The 13,197-nt window shown below is 35.2% G+C and overlaps 1 protein-coding gene across 8 annotated transcripts in view; it reads left to right on the top strand.

Annotated features, from left to right (window-relative positions):
* The window catches only part of LOC797812 (leucine-rich repeat and fibronectin type-III domain-containing protein 2), a 299,809-nt gene that overhangs the window by 108,482 nt on the left and 178,130 nt on the right, over positions 1-13,197 (top strand). For all 8 annotated transcript variants that reach the window (XR_012393078.1, XR_012393080.1, XR_012393081.1 and 5 more), the window contains one exon: positions 6,188-6,325. The gene's annotated coding sequence lies outside the window, so the exon portion shown is untranslated. The remainder of the gene's footprint in view (positions 1-6,187; positions 6,326-13,197) is intronic.

Below are 13,197 nucleotides of genomic sequence, written 5' to 3'. Positions count from 1 at the left end.
ATTGTCCGCAGTGTATGAGTGTGAATGAGTGTGTTTGAATGTTTCCCAGAGATGGGTTGCGACTAGAAGGGCATTCGCTCGTTAAAAAACATGCCGGATAAGTTGGCGGTTCATTCCTCTTTGGCGACCCCAAATTAATAAAGGAACTAAGACGAAAAGAAAATGAATGTATGAATGATAACTTCTTGGCCCAATCTGTGATGGGGGCTTCATTACTCCTCTTAATTTTTGTTGTCGACTTAAAAGAGATGTGTGATGGAAAAGCAATAAAGACTGTTGTGATGGTGGATCATACGATACAATGCATGCGGAAAGTATTCATAGCGCTTCACTTTTTCTAGTTTTTTTTATGTTACAGCCTTATTCCAAAATAGATCAAATTAATTTATTTCCGCAAAATTCTGCTCACAATACCCCATAATGACAATGTGAAAAAATATGTTTAAAAATTGCTGCAGATTTATTACTAATAATAACCTGAAAAATCACAAGTACACAAGTGTTCAAAGCCTTTGCCGTGAAGCTCTAACATTCTGTTTCCACTGATCATTCTTGAGATGTTTCAGCAGCTTAATTGGAGTTCACCTGTGGTCAGTTCAGTTAATTAGACATTATTTAAAAAGGCATACACCTGTCTATGTATAAGGTCCCAGGGTTGACAGTGCATGTCAAAGCACAAACCAAGAATGAAGACAAATGTATTGTCAGTAGACCTCCGAGACAGGATTGTCTCGAGGCACTCGGCTGGGGAAGGTTACAGAAAAATTTCTGCTGCTCTGAAAAATCCAATAGGCACAGTGGCCTCCATCACTCGTAAGTGGAAGATGTTTGGAACCACCAGGACTCCTTCTACAGCTGGCCGGCCATCTAAGCTGAGTGATCGGGGGAGAAGGGCCTTAGTCAGGGAGGTGATCAAAAACCCGATGGTCACTCTGAGCTCCAGCGTTCTTCTGTGGAGAGAGGAGAACCTTACAGCAGGACAAACATCTGTGCAGCAATCCACCAATCAGGCCTGTGTGGTAGAATGGCCAGACGGAAGCCAATCCTCACCTGGAATTTGCCAAAAGGTATCTAAAGGACTCTTAGACCATAAAAAACAAAATTCTCTGGTCTGATAAGACTAAAATTTAACTCTTTGGAGTGAATGCCAGGCGTTAGATTTGAAGAAAACCAGGCACTGCTCATCACCAAGCTAATACCATCCCCACTGTGAAGCATAGTGGTGTCAGCATTATGCTGTGGGGATGTCTTTCAGCAGCAGAAACTGGAAGACTAGTCAGGATAGAGGGAAAGATGAATGCAGTAATGTACAGAGACATCCTGAATGAAAACCTGCTTCAGAGTGTTCTTGACCTTAGACTGAGGCGACGATTCATCTTTCAGCAGGACAATGACCCAAAGCACACCGCCAAAATATCAATTGAGTGGTTTCACAACAACTCAATGAATGTGCTTAAGTGGCCCAGCCAGAATCCAGACCTAAATTCTATTGAACATCTCTAAAGAGAGATGTGAAAATGGCTGTACACCTGCACTTCCCATCCAACCTGATAGAGCTTGAGAGGGACTGCAAAGAGGAATTGGCAACAATTCCCAAGGACAGGTGTCCCAAGCTTGTGGCATCAAATTCAAAAAGATGTGAAGCTGTAATTGCTGTCAAAGGTGTATCAACAAAGTATTGAGCAAAGATCGTGAATACTTGTGTACATGTGATTTGTCAGGGTTTTTTTATTTTTTATAAATTTGCAACAATTTCAAAAACTCTTTTTTCACATTGTCATTATGGGGTATGGTGTGTAAAAAGTGAAGCGCTTTGAATTGTTGTTTAGATTACCAATAAAATTGATTAGAAAATCTGAGATGAATCTACACTTTACAGCCGCACACCATAATTGTTTTTGACTTTCACCCTAGTGATAGATTGCATACCATCTTACCGCATAAATCATATTGGCCTGCAGGTGTGTCCTTGATATTGTATCATAGGAGACATTTCATTGTTGCCTTGCAATGTTTCATATGATTATATCAGTGCAGAGTATGTGGTATAAAACTGTCACATCAATATAAAATGATCTCTTTCTTTAATTCTTTATAATATATGCCTTCGCATGTGCAACTGTGTGCAGAGTTTTAAAGGTAACATGAATAAATTGTGCCATTTCCTTGGCTTATCTGGCAGCCGCATGTGATCAGAACATCAACATGTCATGGCTTATACTGAAATAGAATGTTTTTATGACATTTTGTCATGAGTGCAAGTGAGCAAGAACAATTGCATCAGGAAACACGACAACGCACATCTGACTGCAGCTTTAGATAGGCTTACGATGACAGTCAAAGCGACATTCATAACAGCAGTTTTAACGCAAAAGTGTGAATCTGTAGCTGGGAAATTGTGTTGAGTCCCTGAAAAGTAAGAAATCAAGAAGCATTTTCTAGACAAGTAAAATAAATGTGTTGTTTTCAGGAATCGTAATTCAAAATGAAAAAAATGCATTGTTTCAGAAGCAATAGGTCAACATTAGTGTGTTTTTTTGGTTGTTGTTTTTTTTTTGTTTATTTCTGATTATTTTGCTTGCTTTAAGGAAAAGAAAATGACATGTTTGACCTATTATTTTTAAAAACAATGTATTATTTACTTGTATAGAAAATGCTTTTTTTCAGATATTTTTCAATAATTCAATAATTTTCAGATATTTACTAATCCAACTGGTTATCTTTACAAATGAAAAAAATAAAAATAAAATAATAAGGATTCAAATGTTATAAAAATTCTTATTTTCTACATAAATATAAAATCTACTATCTCCATGCCTACTTCATCTATATATTTTTTCTTTTTTTTCATTACAATCTGCATTTGTATAATGTTATAATTTTTGTAGCAGTAATATCTACTAAATAATTCATTCATTCATTAATTTTCTTGTCAGCTTAGTCCCTTTATTAATCTGGAGTTGCCACCGTGGAATGAACTGCCAACTTATCCAGCACATTTGTACGCAGCAGATACCCTTCCAGCCGCAACCCACCTCTGGGAAACTACTAAATATTTGTTTAAATAAAAACAAGTTTAGATTTGTTCACCTGTCAGGTTTTGGAGATGTACGCATCAGTATGTGGGGCATAAGAATAGGACGTGCATTAGGATATTACTTACCACCCAGGAGATCAACATTAAAGTTTTAATTTTTTTTTAAATTTTTTTTTTTCAGATTATTTAGCTTGCTTTAAGGAAAAGAAAATTACATTATTGACCCATTGTTTCCAAAAACAATGTATTTTCTTTGTACAGAAAATGCTTCTTGATTGAATAATTTTCAGATATTTGAACTAGAAACATAATTAAACTTCTATGTAAGTACCTAAGTAACTTTTCTTTTATTTATTTATTTTTTGTTTGCAGTGGAAATGGAAAGGCGTTACATACTCATTGTCAACCATTAATTGGATCTGTATCTGTCTCGAACATAGGTCTCAAACTCAGTTCCTATAGAAGGACGCAGGTCTGCGCAGTTTTGCTCCAACCCTAATCAAACACAGCTGATCCAACTGGTTAAGCCGTTTAAGACTACTAGAAACTCTTAAGTAGGTGTAAGTTGGAAGTGGTTGAAGCTAAACTAAGCAGAGCTGCACCCCTTCGGGGATTGAGTTTGAGCCTTTGGTCTGGAATATACTGAATTATGTCATCTTGTTCTTACAAAAACTAATAATAGTAATAATAATAAAAAGAATATAGTGTGAGCCAGAAGATTGCATATTCCAAGACATGACTGTCAGTTCAAGTATAAATGTATAGTTTTTTTTATTTATTTTTTTATACAATACATATTGTTTCAGAGAAGTTTGACATTAATACAGTGGTCATTGGCAAAGTTAAAGGTGTAAAAAAATTATGCAGCTTTTCTGAATATGCTAGCATCATTAATTGGCTCAATTTAGCTTAATGCTGTTTTCATTCATCTCAGTACAGTACATCTGTGCTAATGTTAAAGAAGTATTCATAAAATTATGTTTTAATTTCTACACTATGGGCCCTATCATACACCCGGCGCAATAAGCCGCAAGGCGCTTAAAACCTGATTTGTTGCTATTTGCAGACCTTTCAAACCCAAATTATAGATTTGTTCGCCTGTCGGGTTTTGGAGACGCATGCATTACTTTATGGGGCATAAGAATAGGACGTGCGTTTGGATATAACTTACCACCCAGGAGATTGATACCACCCATTGAGAGTTTGACCCCGCATCGTTATGATTGTTCATTTTTTTTTTTTTTTTTGATTGCTGGAAAGTAGGCCCAATTCCTATTCTATTTTTGTATTCCATACCCCATTCCCTTCTCCTTGGTCCTTAAAACCGTGTGTGAAGAGGAAGGGCTTCAAAATGTACCCCTAAGAATAGGGACAGTACTACATCACCTGCATATGTCATCATATGTCATTGCGATCTCATGCTTCATGTTCGTGACTGTTGTAATTATTCCAGTTGTGTTATTTTTTGGTATTTATTTTTAAGAAATCACTGAAGGCATAAATATATTTTGTTATCATAACAATCTAATGTGGCAATAAGATTGTAACTATACTCTGCATTTACACAGTGGCCATTTTCATCTATGTAAACACACCAAAACAACATTAACATTATAGCAGACACTGTAAAAAGGTCATTCTCAGCCAATAGACATTACTGACAGGATATTCGAGTGTCATTGAGTGTCAGAATGTTGTGGGACTGCTGTACACGAGTTATTATTATTGATTAAAGATCACAAAATTTAGCGTTTTTTATTTCAGCGTTTTTTTAAGCATGACAGTAAAACACGAACGTGGTTATGAATATATTAAAAATATATTTGTTTGTTGTAAAAACTCATAATAATGGCAAAAAATACTAATCTGTGGATCACCTTACTTAAGGGTGCAACTGTGGCTGGTGTATTTTGGGAACCTTTCTTACCCCTTGGTTTCAAGTGTGGTCCTGAAAAATCATTGTTCGAAGAGGTTTTGAAACATCTTTGTGCTTAACAGACTAAATTAAATATCTAAGGGATGTCTTCAGTATAGTGCGTACAACACAGTCTTCTTATCCATGAACATAAAGAAGTAAAGAGTAAAAGTAAAGTAAAGAAAAAGAAAAAAAACCTGAATGGAGGAGGCTCACTCTTTATCCTCGTGCTGCAGATGATCTGTTAAACTTTTTTCTTGATACTGAAGCAATCAGTTTTTCCACTTACAAAGTACGCCATGTAAATAGCAAATGGCACCACAGTGCGACCCAACTGACTCTTAAAGGGAATGGGAGATGAGACTCTGATTGGTTTAATACACATTATGCTCAAAACACACCCAGAACTCATTTAGAAAATAAGCACAACCCTGTGCGCTGGGGCACAGATCATATTTTTCTGTCTTTAAAATGGCAGAAATGGATTCAGATATGACCTTAATGCTTTTACACCAAGCGCTTTAGATTTTGCACTTAGATTTTTAAATCTGTCAAGCTCAGCTAATTAACACATCATTTCCTCTCCTCCCATGTGATGTTAATAATATATCAAATAAATCGGTTGTGGATACATTTGGAGAAAACTCATGAAATGATTAAGTTTTTCCATTTACAAAGTCCACCATGTACATAGCAAAAGTGCCATGGTTCAACACAGCTGACTCTTAAAGGTAATGAGAGACATTCTGTAAAATGTGGTTATAATGGGAGTCAATGGGGAAAAAAAAGATGCCAACATACCGGAACAGTAGTCAATTTGAAGAATACACAAGGGTTAAAACAATAAATCAATATGTAAGGGTCGTAGTGCTTTAATTATGCTCTGTTAAAGGTCATGTGACCAACACAAATATCAAAGTATTCAATTCCTTTCTTATGAGGTCCTGCGAGTTCATTCTTCCGAGATGAGATCTATAATGTCCACGAGAATTTAAGATTGTTCTCTACGTTTCTGGTATTGAGAAGTGTTCCAGCATACCTGTTTCCATGGTAATGGTGCAAACGCTATAATAGCATAGATGCTGTAGACTTAGACCAGAGCAGCTCCACTAACACGTGTGCAACATTTTGTTCTTAAAATGTAAAAATATATTTCTCAAAATGTGACATATAGTTGCAGCTTCCACAGCTTTCAAGGAACATGTTCAGGTAAATGTACTTTCTCTGTCTTGCAGGTGAACGAGTGACCCAATGAGGTGGAATACTACTTTAGCGGAGTGCTGGAAGAGAAGTCACCTTGCCCCAGTTCTCCGAGAGCGCAGGGAGAGAGACAGACATCTTTGATTGTTTGTTGCCAGTAGGGAGACGGGAAGGTCAGTAAACAAACTAGACCGCATTTCTCCTGCTGCAATGTGTCATTCTGTCTGATGTTCAACTCATGTCAGCGCAGAAAGAGATGTTTGCATCGCTGCTTGATACATCAGCAAGTGACTGGTGTCAGTGTAAACACTGCTGCTCCAAAGACCAGGCTTGAAATGTCAATAAATGCACATTATGATTTGGATTTGAGCTCCTTTGAGCAAACCTGAAGCAATATTTATTATTCAGAACACAACTGAAAAGAAATGATGATTTGACTAATAACTAATATTTTTATTTCCATCCTGAAAGCAAAACTGAAATGTGCAGTCGTGTGATAAATAAACCACAAAAAGCAATTAAATAAGTGCACCCTCTACAGTGCTTAGCATAAATGAGTACAGCTCTTTTTGAAAATGATTATTTTTTTTTCAGTTTCTTAGTGATTATAGACAATAATTTAGGTACATTTAAGTTTTATTAAACAGTTATATCCATTAAAAAGTACAACATTGTAAATACCCCAACAGGCACAAGATGTCAACATCATTTCTGATTAGGGCTGGGCCAATAAACAATATTATATTGAATCGTGATAAAATTTGTCAATAACAATAATACGCTCTAAACTTTTCTACTCCATATTAACCTAAGAGCCAATCACACAGCAGAAATGTGAATCAATAGGAATCTAAAAGTGTGTTGAAATTAGAGATGTACTGAATTTTCGGCCACCAAAAATTTATCAGACAAAAATATTATATGCCATTTAATGGACCCGTTAAATTCGTTATTATTCAATATATGGTTAAACCGAGGTACTGTTTCTCTGTGTTCATTAAAAATTAGATGGCACTTGTCGTAAAAAGTAGGGGTGTAACCCCATAGTCCTGGCCAAATTTCCTCTCTGCCCTTAACCATCATGACCTCCCAATCATCCCTATCCACTGAATTGGCTCTATCACTGTCTCTCCACTGCACCTATAGCTGGTGTGTGATGAGCGACCTGGCGCCGTTGTTCTGTGGCTGCCGTCACATCAGCCAAGTGGAAGCTGCACACTGGTTGTGGTGTGAAGAGATTTTGGTTACTTTCTAACGCAACCTAAAACCAACAAAATATCAACATCTAATGTTGTTACAGCTGGACGTTGTGTGGACATTACCAATATGATGTCCATGAAGCCAGCGTCTGTTGCTAAAGCATCTTTAGAGGTCAGAAGAGTGAGGTGTACCTGCACAGCACTTCACTAGCTGGCCTCTGTTACAACGGCGACCTAAATCTTACCTAATATTAAATCTTATTGTGTGTCTGTTGGGACGTTTTAATAAATTTCTTTGTTTCTCTTGATTTTCCTGTTCATTAACATTTTATTTAAAACATTTCCACAACATATTCATTTTTGGACTGTGATCTTGAGTTTTTTTTTTTTTTCTTTTTATTAGTTCCTGTTTTGAGTTTGGCCTCTAATCTAATGTATATGCACAAATATATAGTAGGGAAACCCATAATGTTAACACAAAAATGACCAATCTGGGTCAAAGATTCAATAAAAAGTTTCCTGAAGATAGTTTGCAGTTTTATCAGCAAAAACCAGCTTCAACACTCTTGCAGAGTTAGTAGCTTACTCAGCTTACAATCTCCAAACAACAACAATTATACTTTTACATAACGTCATTAACTGTGTCATACATGTACTGTAAGTGTTCTAACCTGATTGGTTTAAATACAGATAGACTTCGAAAATGTTCACGTGCATGTGTGTGTATGAAATTAGAACAATATCTTCCATTGATTACAGCCACCAGGGTATTCAACGCTGACCCCAGACCTGTAATTCTGATCCACAAGTAAATAGAACACAAACACAAAGTATAAACTGTTTCTTACTCAAGGTTGCGTCGTGTTCCTTCAGCCATCCTTTTAAAATTGGTACAATCAACATCCAACCTAGCAGCTTGCATACAAAGAAATGTACTTGAAAAAAAAATATCACATAAAATGGCAAATAACTCAGGAAACAGTTGCTTCTAATCCTTCAAGAATCCAGGTCTACTCAAAAGGTCTCTATGATCTCTGATCTAGCTTGGTAGATCAAGAGGAAACAAATCATTTTGCATACATAAAAAGCAAATACACGCATATTATTCCAGATTTACTCTGAAGAGTAATGTGACTGAGGTTACCATATAATCTAGGCCCTTAAACATTTAACTTTATTAATAATCACAAAGACATAAGAAATTATACGTGCTAGCGGCAGCTAGCTCTCTGCAACTCTCACAAGGGGTGCTCAACCTACGATCTGTGTGGGTCCTAATGCCCCAGTGTATTGATGGGGACTCTATATTGATCAGTGAACACCGTCGTTCAGATGAGACGTTAAACCGAGGTCCTGACTATTGAATAATAATATTAAAAAAAGAGTTGGCATTTAACCCCAGCATCCTTGGCAAACTTGCCCACTGGCCTCCTTCCATCATGGCCCCATAACCATACCCGTATTTTAACTGGCTTCCTCACTCTTCTCTCCACCAGTCAGCTGGTGCATGGTGTGCAGTCTGGCACAGTATGGCTGCCGTCGCGTCATCAGGGTGGATGATGCACACTGGTAGTGGATGAGGAGCTTACCATGAATGAATAAAGTGCTTTGAGTGTCTAGAAAAGAGCGATATAAAATGTAAAGAATTATTATTATTATTATTATTATTATTATTATTATTACTTCATCCTGTAGTGGACATACATCAGGGGACATATATACACTTGGGAAAATAGTAAATATAAATATATTTATTTACTATTTTATGTAATTTGGCTCACATGGTTAATTGAATATTAATCAGATGAAGTCATTGCGCTGCTGTGCCGTCAGCCAGTCGTTTCATTGCTGATCATGATTTTGAGTATCGATAGATCAGTCCTTCACAACACACACAGCGATCTTTGATTTCAATATTATTGCAAAGCATCCTATCAAAAATATCCATTTGAAAGAGAAAGCTGTAAGTGGTGTAATCATTTGTGCTGAGCATTGTATAATGTCTGTTGTTTACAAATGAAGAAGCAACCTTAAAACAGTGTTTTAGCAATCACAAAGCAATATGTTATAGATGCTTGTTACACACAAACACCACCTGAATTAAATAATAATAACTATTGGAATTGAAATAAAAAAGGTGAAGAAGAAGTGTTCAAATTAAAACTCAGACTCCGAATCCATATTAGAATACATTTTTATTATTATTATTTTTTTTTAGTTCTGGTACAATATGAATGCAACTGCTATTTTTCATTTCTCTTTACTGTTCACCTAAAAAAAAAGTTTAAGCTTTGTTCTTTTACCCTTAACAAGTATTTATTACTTCTGGGTAAAGCATGTTGCAATTTGGAGGCAATATGCCTAGCTTGCATGTTTGTAGTTTTTGCACACCCTTTGATCATTAGAGTTGCTGTTTCAGTGCAATTGTATGTTCATTTACCCTTAAACACAAGAGTGTAAGACATTTCAAGTTCAAACTGAAAACTGAAATAATTACCATCTGGTTGAATTCAATTAACCTTTGTGTGCTCTTAGAATTCTGTTCATTAGTGTTGGAGTGTGCATGTCTGTCAGTGTGTGCTTTGTGATTTGTGTAGTGAAAAAGTGTTTTCATACTGTCTATATTGTATGAGTTTTTCTATGTCATAGAAAAAACTATGGTGATATTTACAAAGGGATGTAGTATAAGCATGATATACTGATTGCATTAGCTATAACAGAGATTTACAATAGATGAATATATGTACAGTTTGCTATTAATGATCAGAAGTGTGCAGATAGATATGAACATAACATGAGGGGTAAAACAACCTTTTACCTCATTCTGAGTATGTATTCATGCATTCAATGCTACCATGTGATTGGGCGAATAAATATTTGTATTAAAAGGGCTGGTCCAGAGTGTATGTTTAGGCTTGGTTGTGTTTATAAGAAGAAAAGCAATGTGTGTTTATGCTTCATATGTAAAAAAAATCTTTATATATATATATATATATATATATATATATATATATATATATATATATATATATATATATATATATATATATGATTTTAACCATATACTTTCATATATCTTTTGCGAGTTGGCTATTTGAGATGAATGCACGGAAAGTGGCTGCATAGAGAGACATTGCTGCACTGGTGAAGATTTTAAGTGTTTACAGTGGTTTGATGGATAAATATCAATCTGTATTTAAATTGTTGATGGTGTCAAACAGCATTCAGCATTTCCTGTTGATTACAGTACATCCTTGTTCACGTCCTTGCTACAACACACCATTAACGCATGAAACATGTAACAGATGCATTTAAATAAATGAGTATACTTACAGGTTGTGGCTCACAATCCACAGCTTCTTCAATTATGGTTGGAGCGGCTTCTTCGTAGAGGAGTTTTTAGCTGAATCCAGCAGATTCTGGAAGCTGTCCTTTGTCAAGTGCCTGCTATGACTTTTTTTAAAAATAAATCTCTGGAACAAAATCAAATTAAACTGTAAGGACTTCTCTCTTTGTGTTTTGTCCTTTAGAAGCCAAAATATAGACACAGAACAAGCCCTGTGGAAATAGCAGCATTTGGACGGCATTTTAACTTTCTCTGCTATAACATTACAGCACCTCTGGTCACACCCCTTCGCTGCACAGGGTATATGTGCATAACCTAAAGCATTTGTGATCTCACTAACCTGAATGTATTGTTTTGTTGTCCCCAAACTTCATTAGCTATAGTGTTTGCTAAGCCAACTCTGTAAAAGCCAATGTCTCCCTTTGAATTAAACTTTGAGCATATCACATTAAGAGATATTGTTTATGTTCACACATCTACATTACACAGTGGACGCAGTGGACCAACAATTAAACAAACAGTTGTGCCTAATAAAGTGGCCAGTTTGTGTATATTATAATAATTTCTTTAATACTTCATTATTATCATTTACAATATCCTACCTACAGTAAATTTTGAATGCACTGTAAAACAAATAAAAAATTTTCTCAACTTAAAATTGAAACGCATCTTAATGCAGAGGTTTTTGAGTTGACTCAACTTAGATTGAGTCAAGTGCAGTTCTTAGGTTAAAAGTTGAGTCAACTCAAAACCACTGTGAAATTCAAAACCATAAGCATTTTAGATGATTAGGATGTTTCTTATGGCATGACTATGCTTCGGATGACAAATATGCAGATATGATATACAATGAAATAATTATTTTAGGTTAGGTAGGTAGGTTACACTGTAAAAAAAAAGAAAAAGTTGACTGAATAAAATTGTAGAGCAACTTTTCACAGCACATTTTTTGAGTTGACTCAACCTAAATTTTGTCAAGTGCTGTTCTTGGGATAAAAGTTGAGTTAACTTAAAACAACTATGCAGCAAGTTGCCTCACAAATTTAAGTTAAGTCAACTTCTTTGTTGTTTTTACAGTGCAGAATATTAGGTATTTAAGTGTTAACAACTTTCTTTAGAATCTACAGGAACTAAATGGTAGCAATTAGCTAGTAACTTACTAATACATCAGACCTCTTTTTTTGTAAGTGAGCATTTTCTATCAGGCTTTTCTGATTAGGTTCAGAACTTTCATGTTATATGTAATGATAAAGTTTTTAGCTAGTAAATAAAATACCAATTTTTTCAAAAATGTTACTACAATTCTTTGGTTATAAACAAGATAGATTTTCTTTTGCGTCAAAACCAGCTAAACCCACTTGTGCTTTTTTTTTTTTTTTTTTAATCAACCTATTGAGACAAGACAATGTAATTAGTTCAAATTTACTAAAAATGCAATTGTAAGTTTTTTTTTTTTTTTTTACCAAACATAAAACACCTAAAATTGAAATAATATATATTAATCTATCAAGTAAGTGGCAAATTATTTCGCTGTGGAAACCTTGATTAACCAGGTAAAAAAGCAAAAGGAAAATGAATGAATGTAATCTGTCAATTAAGTGCATTAATAAATAGCATTACAATAACAAAACTAACCTTAAATCTCACCAATCTGTTGTCATTTCTGATATTTGGGATTTAGATTTAATGTAAGTAGAGCAATGTAGACATTGCAAACATTGTAAACTAAGCTTGTTAGATTTAAATAATGTAGTGTAAAACATCAATATCTGTATCATTGTCCATTAATATAAAAAGCTTATTGAAAATATAGGTCATATAAAGTAAAATAAATAATTATATATATATATATATATATATATATATATATATATATATATATATATATATATATATATATATATATATATATATATATAGTATATAGTTTCAACCCATCTCTGGAAAACATCCACACACACACTCATTCACACACACACACACACACACACACACACACACACACACTATGTATAATTTAGCCAACCCGATTCACCTGTACCGCATGTCTTTGGACTATGGGGGAAACAGAGCACCTGGAGGAAACCCACGCGAACACAGGGAGAACATGCAAACTCCACACAGAAACGCCAATTGAGTCGAGGCTCGACCCAGTGACTTTCTTGCTGTGAGGTGTCGCCAAAGTATAGTTTTATACAGTATATTTATCTTTTAAAATTTGCCTAAATTGGCGAATAAAACACAAGGTAGGCCTAAAAAGGGGATGCCTCTCAGACAGTTTTAGAAGCTGTCATTCATTCATTTTCACCATACTTAAGGTCTTGGTCTCTTGTTTATCCTCATAGCATCCACATGGGATAACGACATCCTAACTCTGTCTTTCGTGAAATGGAGTTGCCGTTTAATGTATAGTAAATCAGACTCATTCAAAGTAGCGTCAAACTATGAATGCATGCTACACTTCCGAGTGCACATTGCATTTTCCTATTCTTATAATGCA

Source organism: Danio rerio, chromosome 17 (genome assembly GCF_049306965.1).
Source record: "Danio rerio strain Tuebingen ecotype United States chromosome 17, GRCz12tu, whole genome shotgun sequence".
Classification (NCBI taxonomy): domain Eukaryota; kingdom Metazoa; phylum Chordata; class Actinopteri; order Cypriniformes; family Danionidae; genus Danio; species Danio rerio.
The sequence above is the reverse complement of the archived record's forward strand: the minus strand, read 5'-3'. Positions and strand labels throughout refer to the sequence as shown.